We start from the raw sequence: 16849 nt of genomic DNA on the forward strand, positions 1-16849 counted from the left end.
CTAGGGGAATATTTAATTGAACCTCTTTAAAAGACAGATTAGAAGAGCAAATCACAGAAATTTAAAAAGTTTTCAGTAAGGTCACAAACCTTGTTAGTGAAAGAGGAATCCAGTCTCTTTGATTGCTAAGCTGATGTTATTTTCACAAATATATATGTGTGTGTATGTGTATATATATATATATATATATATATATATGTATGGATGGATGTATATATGTACTTTATGGAATCTCTTAAATTCCCAAAAGTGATCTCTCATTTAAAAGTTTGATTACATTTCTCTTAGATGTAGGAAGTATCTCCTAGGGAAGTTACTCCCTAGCAAAATCTTTACACTCCTCTACTGATTATTGGTAAATAGCTTTGCATTTGGAAGATGAGTCTGGTGATATATGAAAGAGGGGAAGTGATAACTGGTTGAGTGATTCCTGTTTTCTCCCTTCTGCAGGATGACCCAAAATGCATTATGTCCACTGGCAGACAGCCCTCTTCATTTCCCACAGATACAAATTCTCATAGTGGAGGAAGGATTACTCAAGCATAGAGCCTTACTTTATTGAACAGCTTTCTTTTCATTGTGAAGTAATTCTTTGTAGGAGAATTTTTTATGTTCTGGTCTTTTAACTCCAGAGAAAGGTCAGCATTGCAAACAAAAGCACATGGAGATGTACAAATGGTACATCAAATGGCATGTTGTGTTCAAGCTAAAAGGGAAATGATTAAGCTGTATCTGTATTGTTTTGGCTGAGCAGGAGGTATGAATAGAAAAAGCCCTATTACCTCAGAGACAGATGTCATCTGCTCTTTTTCACTATGAAAAATAATTATAAGGAACACGAGACTGGATACCAATAGAAGTGGGCACCTTTTTCAGATCTGATTACTAATTTAATCTGTGATCTTGGGTAAGGGATTTAACTTCTTTGCTGTTTATAGATTCATAGGACACACAAACCTTGTTAGTGAAAGAGGAATCTTTCTGCAATAGGATGACAAAAACATAAATGAGAATATGGAAAATGAAATTGTACGTGGTGCAAATTGTAAGCATATTGATGGTTACTTGATTCAAGGTATAGCAAAGTTAAAGGTCCAATATCTAGACTAAGTTTTTCTCTCCACCGACAGATGAACACGAGCTTATCTGTTTTTGACGTTGGTTTATTCTAAAATTTTGCTCCATTTTCCTTTCAAATCCCTAAATTTGTTACAAGCAACCAAATGCCACTTACCTTACTTAAATGTTTTTATTCTTATTTTATATCTATATGTGTATATCTTAGTTCTTTACCTACTGAGATAATATTTGTAAAGCACTTAGCACATTGCTTGACACATGTATAGTAAATTCTTAATCCCTTTCTTTCTCTCACTACCTCTTTTCCCTTTATTGTACTATAAAAGCTTTGTGGGCAGTGACTGTGTCTTGCCCATGTTTGAATCTGTTCCAATTGGACAAGTATTCAAATAATACAAAAAGACACTAGACAGAAGGATAAGGCTCTGCCACTTACTGGCCATATGGCCATGATTTGACCTTTACTGATGATTCAAGTTCATCCTGAAATCCAATTATTATAAGATGTACTGTGATTCTGCCAGGGACTCTTGAAATGTGTAGGAGGACTTTGTCCTTACAGTAAGTGGCCCAGTTGCTATAGTTTTTGAATTCTCATCTATCATCTACTTTGATATTCTGTAGAAATCATGGTGGTGGTGGTGGTGGTGGTGGTGGTGGTGGTGGTAGTGGTGGTAAAGAATTTAAAATCCTTAATGATTTCCATGTAAAAAGCAACATGTACTCTACACACTATTTTTCCTCCTCTTGCCAAACATTCTTCTCCCTGGAATTTTCTGGGCTGGAAATGCCCCATGTTATATAGAGTAGTTTCATGAGCTAAATAATAAAGTTTCATCTTTATTTCCATATCAAGTGACATCAAGAGATAAAAACTCCATCAGATGCTTCTGAATAAGAATCCTCTTTTTTAGCTATAGTCTTTTCCTACGAATCAAGCTGCACAGATATATCAAGTAATGATCCACTATATAAAAATTTGGTTCTGGATGTACCAAATATGGAAGGTGACACTTCATAGGGAGATTACTGATCACTTTTCTCCTTTTAATATCTTTATGCTTAAAATCATCAAGTTAGGGGTTTCAGGGACCTCTGTTATTGTATCATTGATTGTTTCTCTTCCCACTCACCCCAAGCTATTCTTACTTGTTCCTGCTCTTAGATATCTTTGACATCTGCTTTTGCTTCTGTTAGCTCACATGCATTTAGGGCCTTCCCTTACATGAATTAAAATGTACCCATAATAAAGACCTACTTGCTTTTAGGATCACTGGACCAAATGCCTCTTTTGTGAAAGCATCTAAACCCCAGGATAATTGCAACAGACCAAGACATCTGCTTTAAAAAAAAAATAATTATGAAACTTAATTAGCAAATAGTTTAATATTCAAAGAAGAAAGAAGATTGTATATAAATCTATGAAATTTTGTTGTATTGTTTTATGTAACATTTACTCTCTGCATGTTATAAAGTGTTGGGGTCTTAGATGGCTGAGTGAGGTTGACAGAGAAAGATTAAAGTGTTGCCCTGAGACAAACAGTGAAGAGCATTGATGGGGATAAGTTTAATCTTATATCCCCACTTTGCTGTGTCCAGCCAAGAAATCCAAGCTGTGTCAAACCCTTGAAGCCTCCCTCTGTGGAAATCATGGGCAGCCTCACCTTGCTATGTTCTGTCAGAAATCTTAGTCACGTCCCTGAGGTAAAATTTTCTCTATAAATCTGTCCATGATGTCATCTTTGCTGCACCCCTTTGGATCAGTCTGTCACAACACTGCCTGGCAGTGCCTTTCCCCTCCCCCATGCCACATGGAGTCTCTCCTGTCAATCCGACCTCACCATGCCTTATGGTATCTCTCTTTCTTATAGCTAATTTACCTTGTTAGGATGTGTAGAGCTAAGGGCACACTCCAGCCTTATGGCGTATTAACTTTCTCCTGGTTAATTATGAATTCCACTAAGGAACTTGTCTTTTCCATCATTGTATGCTCTCCCAACTCTATTTCATATTTACCATTTTGTCTATAACCTCTTCTCCTAAATAAACCTATCTTTTCCCAAAGAGAATGGCCATTGTGAGACCAAATCCTAATATTTGGTGTACATTATTCCATTTGTAACTATATTATTCGCTACACCAACCACATCACAAGTAGTAAAAAAAAATTTTTTTAATTGTCCCTTTTGTCCTTCTTCTAAATTTTTTGTTTTGTTCTATATATGAAGTTTGATTTTGTTTTTGTCATTATCTGATTCTTATTAGTATGGATTTAGAACCCAGTCCACCAGGATTTTTGGAATTACATGTAAAAGATGAGGGAATGGTCTTTGTGTTGTCTGTTTTGTAGAAAGAAAGAGTTGAACAAATTAGAAGAACTATATCAACAAGGGACCTGAAGAGATGGTGAAGTCAAACAGACCAGGATCTTAGGTCATCTTTCCTCAAGGAATTTATATTGTTCTGATTAGATATACTTAAAGTAATATAGAAATGAGGTATCTAGAAGGGTGGAGAAGGCAAGAATATAGGGAGGGGGGATCAAAAAGGAGGTAATGAGCTGCTCTTTGCAAGAAATACTCTTTGCAGGGATACTAAGAGGAAATGATGGGAGGATGAAAGGGAATAAGCACTTATTAAGCACCTACTATGTGTTGAGGACTATACTAAGCACATGAAAAATATTATCTCATATGATTTCAGAGTTGAGGAACAAATGTGTTCCAGTAATGAAGGAAAACCTTGGCAAAGGCACAGAAATAAGTGAAATGTCAAGTATGAGGAACAGTAAGACCAGTTTAGCTGAAAACATAAGAGTATGATGGGAGTAGAAAGAGGGTGGGGGGAAGACGTCTAAAGCTAAGCAAGGTTATGAAAGACTTTAAATACCAAATAAAGGGGTTTAAATTTTCTAGAGGCAATAGGGAGTCACTAGAACTCTGTCTATTGTCAGCTCTGTGCTTTAATAATATCCCTTTGGGGGAAAAAAACTATTCCTTTTGGCTACTATTAAGAATGGATTGTAGAAGGGAGAAACCCGAAGCAGAAATTATGATAGTAGTGTAGTTCAAGCAAGAAGTGATAACGGCCTTAATTAGGATAAAGAAAAGTATATAAATGTAACAAAAACAGACAATTCAAGGAATTTGTGGAGTTGACTCAACCAGATTTGGCAGCTGACTGCATGCGGTCTTTGAGAGAGAGAAGTCAAGAGTAATGTTAAAGTTATAAAACCAGGTGACTTAGAATGATGATGATGCCCTTAATAGAAATAAGGTGTCAGAGTTTGCTTTTGTAGGTAAAGATAATAAGTTTTTATATGGACATGTTGAGCTTAAGATGTCTTATGGGTCAGCTAATTTGAAATGTTAATAGACAGTAATATATAGGATTAAATTGCAGAACAGAGACTATGACTGTATATGTGGATTTAGGACTCATCTTCAATGAAATAATCGTTGAGTCCATGGGAGCTGATGCAGTCATCAGTAGAAAAAAAGAAAGCTCAGGACAGAGCCTTAGAATATACTTTGATGATGATCCTGAAAAAGAAAAGAAAACCAAGAGAAATAGTGATGTGAAGTAGAGAATGTCAAAGAAAAACAGTATCAAATACCAGCAAAAGTCAAAAAGATGAGGACTGAGAAAAGGATATTGGCAGTTAGATCATACTTTACAGAAGGCTGTCTTAGTTGAAGGACAGTACAATCAACACATACAGCATGGTAATTAAAGTACAAAACATCAATAACACCAGCAAAAGAGTGCACTCTAACCAATATCTAGGCAGGATGAAGTGGTGCAAAAGAGCCTTGGATTTGGACTCAGAAGAGCAAGGTTCAAATCTTGGGTCTATCACCTTCAACTTGTGACCTTGGTAAGTCACTTTGAAGTAATAATATGAAATAGAAATTTGAAGTAGAATTGGTAGAGTATAATAGCTACTTAAATGAAACAATCAAGTCAGACATTTACCACAGGTTACAAAGGTTTGCCATTTGTTATATGAAATAGCTTATGGATTTAACCAAACATGACTAAGCAATGCAAAGTCATACTGATGGAGCAACTTGTTTTGGGGGGGAATGACTTTTAAAGTCGTAAGGGAAAGAAGAAGCAAAGTGGGGGGGGCAAAATCTAGGGAATAAGAGTAGGAATGTAGGAGTTGGGGAGAGGTCAGGAAGGGATCTAGGAAGAGCCAGGTATGAGTGATCTGGCCCCAGACTCATCTGAAGATAAGCTAATCTAATATGCTAGTTTGAGAGGTTGGAGACAAATTGGAGAGATTAACAGTGAACTCCAGTTTCACCTCATTCTATGCTCACAAGACAGTCTGAGAAAACTGAAGTGATTTATGATTGATAATTGGATCAGGATGGGCTTTTTTTTTTTTTTTTTTTTTTGCAATTCCTGAGAATAAGTTGATTTAGAGTTAACAAGTGAGTTTATTTACAGCATCTTAATCTTTTTTAGGGTTTTTAGTTTTCTTATATGAAAAATGAGATATGACATTTAAAGTTCCTTTAAATTCTAAATCCTCTAATTCAAGTAGCACTCTAAAGACCAAAACCTCTATCAGTATCACAAATTGTTTTAGATTTAAGGCAAACTTTTCTTAGTCTGACAAGACCAACTGGCTCTTGTTCTCTGATACCTTAACCACCTAAATTCTTTAATGTCTACTTCATAGACTAGAGCTGAAAGTTATATTAGAAGTTATCGCATGTCTTTAAATAATGCCACATGAAAGTAGACATAATTCTCAGAGTATTCAGGCTCCTATTGGGTTAACAAAAGATGGTCTTTTGAATTCATGGGGTCTTCTCCATAAAGGAAACTTCATACTTCAAACAATAAAATACTTTGTGTCAATGATTATTGCTGTTGTTGTTACTATTATTGTTATGATTATCATTATTCTCCCTCCTAGATGGTTGAGATTTTGTTAAGAGTTTGGGAGTAGGGAACCTTTCTGCTGAGACTTTAATAATGAAAGACTCAACCATGAGTACATGAGCTTTGTACATAGATTTAATGATGTCTATTTCTGTTGCTAAGATAAGTTTCCCTTCTGTTATTTCCTGCTTTGCTGTGATAAAGATAGGTGAGCCTACATTACAACTGAGTTGAAGCATTATTCAATAACTGAATTAACCCATAACTGTAATATTTATGGTGGTGGAGAAGGTTTAACCATAATATTAGAAATTTTTTTCAAATTGTGTTAATTTTATGAAATAATCAAAAGTAATTTTAAGTCACAGCTGGTGAATAAGGTGAGTGACCCTATTCCAAACTGGGTAAATTGTTTTTGTGACAAATGAGATGTGATTATAAAGTAATGAATAATTTTCTTTTATGCCCTATGGGCAATTCCAAAAGAATTCCCAAAATGTTTGAAACAATGACAATATCATTAGAATAAGTGTAGCTCCCCAGGGTGATTGTTTTTAAAGTGGGAATATTCATTCTATCTACTATGCAGTGTGTTTGTGAGGAAAGTGCCTTTATAAACTTAATTATAATATAATATAATATAAGTTCTAATTATACTGTACACATGTACCAGCCCTTATACCTTTATATTTTTAAAAATCAACTGTAATAGTTTTTGGTCTCATTTCATATTTAGTTGTACTACATGCTTGCTATTCATTTTGTTAAGTCCTATTAGCTATAATAACATGAAACAATAACAAATGCCCCAAAAGTACTGTATCAAGTACCTTTTTAAAGAATCTACATGCCAGCAAAAAAAAAAAAAAAAAAAAAAAAAAAAAAAAAAAAAAAGGATAGCAATTTTCACTTGAAGAAACTACTGAATTACTCTTAATTTACTTAAAAAATTATTTAGGAGATGACTAATTACTTTTTAAGCTAATTTTATTATAGAACTATAGACTAGTTTTTTCCCTCTTACGCTTTCTCCAAGAAAAAAACAATGGTATAGATATTGTTGTTTTTCTAATCCAGTCCAATAAATACTTATTAAGCAACCTCTGAGTGCCAGTTATTGTGCTACAATGTAAGCACTGAGGATACAGTTTATAAAAAGAAAGACAATTGCTACTCTCCAGTAGCTTATAGTAACAACTACTGGAGTAGCTGTTGAGTATGTCGAGTATGGTCATACTCAAAAAAAGATGGGGATTGGGATATGGGGAGAGGACACCAGGCATTTCCCATCAGGGCATTTTATTCCTTGGAAATGAAAGCAGGCAGAGCAGTAAGTGCAAAGTGGAGTCCAGTATCTGTTCTCAGAAAGCATTGGTAGGAGTTTGGTCCTTCATCCTTGAACCCTATAATTAGAGGGGACAGGAAGATCAGGCAGGTGAGCAGCATGGTGGTGTTTAGAAATAATGAGCTGCTAACTCTATTGATTGGAGAAATGCAAATTAAAACAATTCTGAGGTACTATTCATACTTATTAGATTGGCTAATGGGCAAGGAAAAAAACAAATATTGCAGGAAATGTGGAGACAAAATGAGACATTTAATGCATTGTTGGTAAAATTGTGAACTGATCCAACCATTCTATTGAGCAATTTGGCGCTATGCCCAAAGGGCTATAAAATCATGCACATCCTTTGACCTAACAATACTATTACTAGACACACATCTCAAAAGAGATTTAAAAAGAAGGAAAAGGATCTATATGTGCAAAATTATTTGTAACGGTTCTTTTCTCAGGGCAAAAATTTGGAAAATGAGAGGATGCCCTTCAATTGGGGAGTGGCTGAATAAATTGTGGATTGTGATTATGATGAAACGCTATTATTCTATGGGAAATGATAAGCAGGATGCTTTCAGAAAAAACTTTTGAAATTCTTCTATGAGCTCATTAAAAGTGAACATTGCAGGGGAGGGAGGGAGGGAGGGGAAAATTTGGAAAAATGAATACAAGGGATAATGTTATAAAAAAAATTACTCATGCATATATACTGTCAAAATTTTTATAATTATAAAATTAATTTAAAAAAAGAAAAAAAAGTGAACATTGCTGCATGCAAAATAATAGCAATGTTCTGGTTTGATCAGCTATGAATGACTTTGCTAATTTTTCAGCAATATGATGATATGACTACTCTGAAAAACTTATATTGAAAAATGCAATCTGTATCCAGAGAAAGAAGAGATTGTATCTGAAAAAAGATTTAGTTATAAAGAAACAAATTTATTTTCCCTGCAGCAAGAATGTTCATAGAAGTTCATAAGTTTAGAAGCCACCTTATTTAATTTCTTTTTCACAGATGAGAAAAGTGAGACCTAAGATCAAACAGATATTAAATAACAGAGCAGGGATTTTAACAGATTCTATCTTCTGACTCTTCCATCTTCAATCATTTTCTATACACTCAGAATTAAACTGAAGTTAGAAGAAGTATTATTTACTGAACATCTATTTTGCCAAGTTGCAATTCAGGCTCTAACCTCAAGATGCTTATATAAAAAATGGTTATGTAATACTTTTAAAATATAACTCACAATTTGAAGCTGTGTGTAAAAATGCCAAGTAATTATGGATAGTATATACCATAAGAATATTTAAAAGAAAAGATCTATCATTGTTAATTAGAGTAATCAGAGAAGGTATGAAGAAATGATACCAGAGTTGAAGCTTAAAGGATAGAAACAAGTTAAATAGATGGAAAGGAAGGAAAATGGAACAGCTATGTGGTGCAGTGTATAAAGTGCAAGGCTATGTGACTCTGGGCAAGTCATTTAACCATGTTTACCTCAGTTTCCTCATCTGTAAAAAATGAATCAGAGAAGGAAATAGCAAATCACTCCAGTTTTTTGGTCAAGAAAACCTTAATTGGGATCACAAAGAATCAGACGTGACTGAAAAACAATTGAACAACAAGAGGAGAATGAAGTGATACTAAAGTAGGTGGAGAGGTTAGGAAATGATATAATTAAAAGATACAGAAATGAAATAAATTATGCTTGAACCAAGGTACTGTAAAATGGATGCTACAGAGATAATAAATATCGCCAAAGATGAATTAGAAAAATGTATAATGCATATGCTGATTGTGTATGGCACTAAGGGAAAAGAAATCCAAGATGATCTGGAGGTTTGGGACCTAACTGCCTAGAGAAATAATAGTACCCTTGACAGAAATAGAGCTGTTAGGAAAGAAAAGCTCTTTGGGGAGCAAGATGATGAGTTTAGTTTTTCATATAGGTTTGATGTGCCTGTCACAAAGTTTGACAGCTGCCCAGTGTTAGGGGTCTAGTCTGGAGCCAAGAGGTGGGAAACACATGTAAAACAGCCTTATTTCTAAGTGTCTCCTTGGGACTGCTTTGGTATATGTGCCATATTCTTGGGATGATGTTTCCTTCATTCAAGAATGAAGGCAGTGCATTATTACAAGAAAGGCACTAAGGGCAGCTAGTGGATAGAGCACCAGCCCTGGAATCAGGAGGACCTGAGTTCAAAAATGACCTCAGATACTTTCTACTTACTACCTATGTGACCTGGAGCGAGTCATTTAACGCCAAATGTTTCATTGGGGTTTGTTTCATCCTGCCCCCCCAAAAAAATTGTGAAGGGCATTGGAATTGGAGTCAGAAGATGTCTGATGTTAGCTGTGAGTCATTAGATAAGTCAGTTAACCTTTCTGAACCCCATCCATAAAATGAGGATAGTAATAGCTACAGTACCTCTTCCACAGTTTTAAGAATTGAATAGGGGCAGCTAGGTGGTGCAGTGGATAGAGCACCAGCCTTGAATTCAGGAGGACCCGAGTTCAAATCTGGTGTCAGACACTTAACACTTCCTAGCTGTGTGATCCTGGGCAAGTCACTTAACCCCAGCCTCAGGGGGGAAAAAAAATTGAATAGATAATAAGCATAAAAGTTTTGATAGATATTAAAAGTGCTTCATAAATATCAAATATCATCTTTATTATTAATTCCTTTAGTCTTTGATTTTATGTACTCTTTTGGGTCTTTTTAAAAAATAATGTTTTATTTTCCCCTAATTACATGTAAAAACAATTTTTAATATTTGGGTGAATTTTTTTTTAAAGTTCTAGATTCTCTAATACTTAATGTGCAACAAGAAAATGGTCTTTACACACATATATTGTATCTGGGTTATATTGTAACATATGTAAAATGTATGGGATTGCCTGTCATCAGGGGGAGGGAGTGGAGGGAGGGGGGGATAATTTGGAAAAATGAATACAAGGAATAATATTATTTAAAAAATTACTCATGCATATATACTGTGGGAAAAAAATTCTAAATAAAAAAAAATAAAATTAAGTTCTAGATTCTGTTCTTCCTTCTCTCCTTTCCCTACTGCCTGAAACAGTAAATAATCTGTTATAGACTGTATGTGTATAATCATGTAAAACATATTTGAGGGTATGTACTTTTATGAAATAAAATAAAATATCAATAATTAACATTTAGGTGATGCTTTAGGACAGACAGATGCCTTCTCTGTAGCCCTTAAAATGATCCCGGAAGGTAGATAAACCTGGTATCATCCCTAAAATGCATAATATTTTGGGCATGCTCAAAGGACACCAGGAAGAAAGGAGCACAGATCTGACCCAATAATGTGCAAGCTTGGTAAGATACTTAAAGAATAAAGACCAACAAAATCAGCTTTTGTAATGGTTTGGAGTTTTTATATGGCTTTTATTGCTTTATGTTAGAGAATGATTTTTCACATTCCTGATCTCTTGTGTGTTTGGAGCTCTACCATATGGTGTCACTACACTGAGTCTCCTGCTAGGACAAGCAGCACTGCCCTTAACCAATGCCCCTGGCTTGTTACTAATAACATGATACTACCAACTAGTTTTTTTTTTCCTATATTTAGTCCAGCCACATCTATGCATGAATTCACTGCTTATTCCAGGTATTCATTCATTTATTTCTAAGAGCTCTGATATATACCCAGTATTGTACTGGGAGATATAAAGAAAAATAAGACAAAGTTTTGTTTGCTGGGAATCTACATTCCCAGGGAATCTAGTATAATGATTCCCAACCCCTTTTTAAAGTTAAAAAAATTCATGGTCCTCTCTTTTTTTCCCCATCTCCCCTTACCCAGGCTGTTCTTCAAGGCTCCCTAGCCAGTTGTCAAGTTTTTAATGTGAACATTTACATTTCCAAAATGGACAGAGAGAGTTTGATTTATTTTGTTGATTGTCTTAAGAAAGTGATGGAGAAAATGTAATAGTGCAGTTTAAATTTTAAATTGTGTCCTCCATATTTTTTTTGAGAGGTGGTGGTTAAGTATTTACTAGCACACTTCTGCCCCCCTCCATAGTGATGGTTGTAATATTATATCTATTTGAATTTTGTGATTAAAATAATTACCAAAAAAACTACTATGAAAATAGTGGCACTTTAAAATAAATTTGTATTTTGCTAATCACTATAGCTACTTTCATTTTTTAAAATGGCAGTTCAGTTATGTGTGTTCATATACACGTATGCACAGCAGGTACTAGATTGAACACTGAGTCTGAGGTCAGGAAGACCTGAACTCAAATCTGACCTAAGAAACTGAGAGTGTGACTTTGGGTAAACTATCTTTGTTGCCTCGGTTTTCTCAACTATAAAATGAGAATAATAATAGCATCTACATTCCAAGGTTACATTTGTAAAGATCTTAGCACAGTTCTGGCACATTAGGCACTCTAGAAATACTAGCTACTATCATTATCATCATCTTCCTTGTTGTTATTATAATGTGTGTGAAACATTTATTAAGTTTACAGAAGTTAAGTTTGCTTATTTGCAAATTTGAGGACCACTGGGAATAACTTTGTAACTTACTTCTTTTCCAGTTTCCTCATCTGAAAAGTAAGGAAAAGTAGGGATGTCCTCAAAGGCCCCTTCCAGTTCTAATTCTATGATCCTATGCTATTCTTTCCTACATTCCCTTCCACATCTATCTCTAATAAATATTATGTATAAATATGTTTTTTGCTCATCCAGTGGTAAATTTGCTTGCTATCATTTTTTCCCAATTAAGCATTTATAGTTTACATACATATGAAAACTACATAGTATTCCACAGGTTTCCTGATTATGATGTTGAAATATCAATTAATTTTTTTCAAAACACATACACAATTTTTCAGCATTGACCCTTGCATAGCTTTGTGTTCCAAATTTTTCCCTCCTTCCCCCACCTTCTCCCTTAGATGGCATTGTTCTCATTTTAAAAAATAACTTGCACTGCTTTACATTTGAGATCATCATTTGAGTATAGGTCAATCAAAGCATATTGTTAAATAGTTCTGGCTTTTCAGGCAGGACTGTGCTCACCAGATATGGAATAACAATTCAAAATAGCCCTTACAAGTACCCATCTCTCTTGATGCCTCACCTCATCTGGGCTAACCTGCTCCCCATTAGCAATTATGATAAACATCTCTCATCTATATTAAAATTTCATATGCAGTCTACTGCTATAGGCAGTGAAGGAAAAGGCAATGTGTACAGAGAAAATGCTGTTCATTTTGGGCCCTCTCTGGCTGTACTGACTCTTTTGGACTTATTTACCAACTCTGTTCTGAAAATGTCGGGAAAGATGGAAGGACTTAAAGCTGATTAAAATGATGGTTCAGTGGATAAAGTGCTGGACCTTGAGACAGGAAGACTTCAGGTCAAATTTGGCCTCAAACAGTAACCCTGGACATGTCACTTAATTTTTTTGCCTTAATTCATTGTAGAAAGAAATGACAAACCACTGCAAGATCTTTACCAAGAAAAACTCAAGGACCATGGATCCACAGAATCATAAAAGACTCAGACATGACTAAACAACAGAAGTGAGGGATTAATTTTGGTTTTTGCTGAGGCAATTGGGGTTAAGTGACTTGCCCAGTATCACACAGCCAGGAAGTGTTAAGTGTCTGAGACCGTATTTGAGCTCAGGTGTGAGGGATTAATATTATAGAGACATGTTCATTGTATGCTTCTGTTTAACTTTACAAGAAGTTAAGATCAAGAGCTGCAGCTACTCCCATTTTTCCTCATGTATGCTAGAACTGGATTCTAGTTTAATTCAGCAAAACTTTATTAAATGCCTACTGTAAACAAATCAGAGGTATAAAGACAAAAACAAAACAGTCCTTGCCCTCAAATTCTGTAGGGAGATGTAGTGTGAAGAAGTTACATATACATAGGCAAGTACCTATAACATTATTTGAGGTAAAGGAGAGGGTCAGGAAGTAGGAGGAAGGAACAGGAGGAAAAGAAATGGGGCAGAAACAGAAAGGATCTTCTATAGGAGATGGCACCTGAATTAAGTCTTCAAAGGAAGTGAAGGATTCTAAAGGGCAGATATGTTCAGGGCAAGAAGGTCAGCCCTTACAAAAGAAAGGAAGCTGAAGATGGATTGCTAAATTTGGGCAATGATTTGAATAGAATAGAGAGAGTATAAAGGAAAGTAATAAAATAATTGCTGAAATGTACATTGGAAACTGGATTGGCAAAAACTTTGTTTTTTCTCAGTTCACATAAAAATAATATTTAACTTTTTTTTTATAATTTTTGAGTTCCAAATTTCTTCTCTTTCTTCCCTCCTCCTCCTTTGAGAAAGCGAAGCCACTTTGACATGGATTAAACATAGATACAATTATGCAAAATATTTCCATATTAGCCATTTAATAAAAGAAAAGAGAGATTATCTTCCACCAAAAAACAAAACAAAAAAAAAAAAAAAAAAAAAAAAAAACAAGAAAAATAAAGAAATGGGGGGAAAGTATACTTCAATCTGCATTCAGATTCTTTTAATCCTTTCTGGAGATAGCATTTTTATCATAAATCCTTTGGAATTGTATCATTGTTATTGCTGAGAAATGACAAGTTATTCATAGTTGATCGCAGTATGGCATTTTGCTGTTTTTGTATACAATGATCTCCTCGTTCTGCTCATTTCGCTATGCATCAGTTCAAAACAGTTAAAAACCATCCTGTTCATCATTTCTTATAGCACAATAGTATTCCATCACAGTCATATACCATAATTTGTTTAACCATTCTCCAATTGATGAGCATCCTTTCAGTTTATTTGGCAAAAAATTTTACATCAGAGAGCAGAGAATACCTTTTGTCTCCTTTTGTATCTTTTTTTTAGCAGAGTATCTTTTTATAGTTAGTACCTAATGAATGTTTATTGAATTGAATTAAATTGATAACAGATTTTGATTATCTGGTGAAGCCTATGAACCTTTTCTCAAAATAATATTGAAGTTATAAGTAACAAGATTACAGAGGAAATCAATTATACTGAAATACAGCCATCAAAATATTTTAAAAGGCAAGTTCATGAATCTTAGGCTAAAGAACCTCCACAAATGAATGACTGAGATATTTGTATTTTATCCTAGAGACACTTCCAAATTTGTTAATCTGAGTTACTAGAAAAATTCTTATTCTGCTCAAAAGAAATAGGGAGGTTTGGAGGAGAGTAGATTTAGGGGAGGAAATGAAGGATTCTATTTTGGACTAATATCATTTGCAAGCTGAATTGTCAAACATGTCTTAAGCCAGGGGTTCTCAAACTACAGCCCGCTGGCCAGATGCGGCCTGCTGGTTTATGGAAAATGGGCTGAGGGGCAGAGACAGAGTGTGAGTTTTTGTTTTTACTATAGTTGGGCCCTCCAACAGTCTGAGGGACAGTGAATTGGCCCCCTATTTAAAAAGTTTGAGGACCACTGCAGGGGTTCATGAAAGAGATTAAGGCTGAATGTTAGAGATCTGTGAGTCATTTCTGTGGAGATGATAATGTAATCATAATAATAGCTAGCATTTATATAGTATATTTTGTGCTTTACAAATATTATCTATCTCATTTTATCCTTAAAAAAGTCCTGAGAGATAAGTACTGTTGTTATCCTTATTTTACACATGAGGAAACAGAGGCAAGTAAAGGTTAGGTGACTTGTCCAAAAAACAGTAAATATCTGAATCCAGATCATTCTGTCTTTGAGTCCACTGCTCTTTACCCATCTAGCTGAGATCACTCAGAGAAGGTATAGAAAGAAAAGAAAAGGTTCAAAGTAGAGACTCAGGAGGACCCTTAGGATATTTGGCATGAATTCTGACTGAGCAAAAGAAATTGAAAAGAAATGTTAAAACAAATAGGGTGACCAGAGAAGAATAGTGTTGTGCCAGGAAAAGAGAGAATATCCAGGAAAGGGATATCTCAGGACACAAAGTTAAGGGATGAAGATACGGTGGAAGGGCCATCAGATTTAACAGTTGAGATACTTGGTCACTTTGAGAGGTCATTTACAGTTGAATGGGGAAATCTGAAGCCAGATTATAAAGAGTTTATAAAATGTGACGTAACTGAGGGAGTTAATGTAAATGATCTTTTTTTCTAGGAGTTTGATTATGAACATGAAAAAATCATCAGAGTGTGATAGAGCCAAGTTAAAAGTTTTTAAAGGATGGATGTAGGCATGCTTGTAGTCAGTGGGGAAAGAACAAGTAGATAAGGAAAGAGAGAGAATGATCAAATGGTTAAATTCTTGGAGGAGGGAGAACCATCAGCACCAAGTGGGGTTAAGGGCATAAGTAGACTTTGACAAGAAAAGACAACATAAGTAGGGAACAACGAGGAGTGCAGAGGGGAGTTGAGGTATGAGGAAGAAGAGGAAGCTCACAGTAGGCAAGATTCTCTGAGTGGCAAAGGATAAGAGTGAAATGGGATATGATCAAAAAGGATGAGGCCTGACTCTTCTCTGAAAAGCCACTATAAGGAATGTGATAGAGTTTTGGAATGAATAAAACGAATACTGTTCAGTAGTAAAGAATCTGTTGAGATTACATGGCATAAATGTGTTATGTACTCAGTCAGCCTCATGGTATATAATCTCCTCTAGCAGCATAGAGGCAAGAATGGATTGCATTTTAGCAAAATGTGAATGTTGATTGGACAAGGGAATATGGGATTTTGAAGGATACAGAACAGTACATAATTGCAATAGTCAACTAATAGGGTCAAAGATGTGATGGTTTTTTTAAAACATATGGAAATATTGGGCATGTTTGTGGGTGGCAGGGAAGAAATTCTTACATGAAGAGAAACTGGAGGTAAGAGAAAGGGAATAATTCAGATGAGAAACTCGCATAGAGGAGGAGATCAAGAACACAAGATTTTCCTTAGCAAAGCAAGACCCACATCTTTCTCAGAGACTGTGTAGGAAAAAAGGAGGAAAAGAATGACAGAGGAATTTGATATAAAATAGGAGAATAGAAAACTCTTCTCTATTTGTTCAGTAAAGTAAAAGGCAAAATTCTCTATTGATAGAAAATGTGTAGTGAAGAGCGTAGGGGACTTGAGGAGAGGAGATGTTTGCCATAGGTATTGTATATAGTGTGATAAACAGAGTAATCAAAGAAGAATAAACCCCACTTTTCATTATTGAAGGCTCACTTAAGGTTAGATAACATAAATATGCAGTAGGTCCAGTCAGTTGGGTAATCCCTCTCATCACATTTGATAATATATTTATAGGGAAGTAGAAGGCTGGATGTTGGAAGTAACCCATGGTTGCACGACATGATTGCCTTAATGGAGCTCATATCCAAATAGAAGGATAAGGTACAAACACAAGGAGCTTACAATACTGCAAGACTTAGAAATTGAAAAACAAAGTACTATTTGATATTTGAGAGTTTTTAATGGACCAAAAAGGCTTCCTGAATAGATAATATTTAACTTAATCTTTAAAGGATGAGTAGGAATTCAATAAACAAAGGAAATGAAAAGATTCCAGATACA

At 35.0% G+C, this 16849-nt stretch overlaps 1 protein-coding gene and 1 long non-coding RNA gene across 4 annotated transcripts in view; one reads left to right on the forward strand and one right to left on the reverse strand.

Annotated features, from left to right (window-relative positions):
* Positions 1-16849, forward strand: part of STON2 (stonin 2) — a 197317-nt gene that overhangs the window by 141496 nt on the left and 38972 nt on the right. The gene's annotated exons all lie outside the window — the stretch shown is intronic.
* Positions 1-16849, reverse strand: part of LOC141553044 (uncharacterized) — a 34430-nt gene that overhangs the window by 301 nt on the left and 17280 nt on the right. The gene's annotated exons all lie outside the window — the stretch shown is intronic.

Source organism: Sminthopsis crassicaudata, chromosome 2 (genome assembly GCF_048593235.1).
Source record: "Sminthopsis crassicaudata isolate SCR6 chromosome 2, ASM4859323v1, whole genome shotgun sequence".
Taxonomy (NCBI): Eukaryota; Metazoa; Chordata; class Mammalia; order Dasyuromorphia; family Dasyuridae; genus Sminthopsis; species Sminthopsis crassicaudata.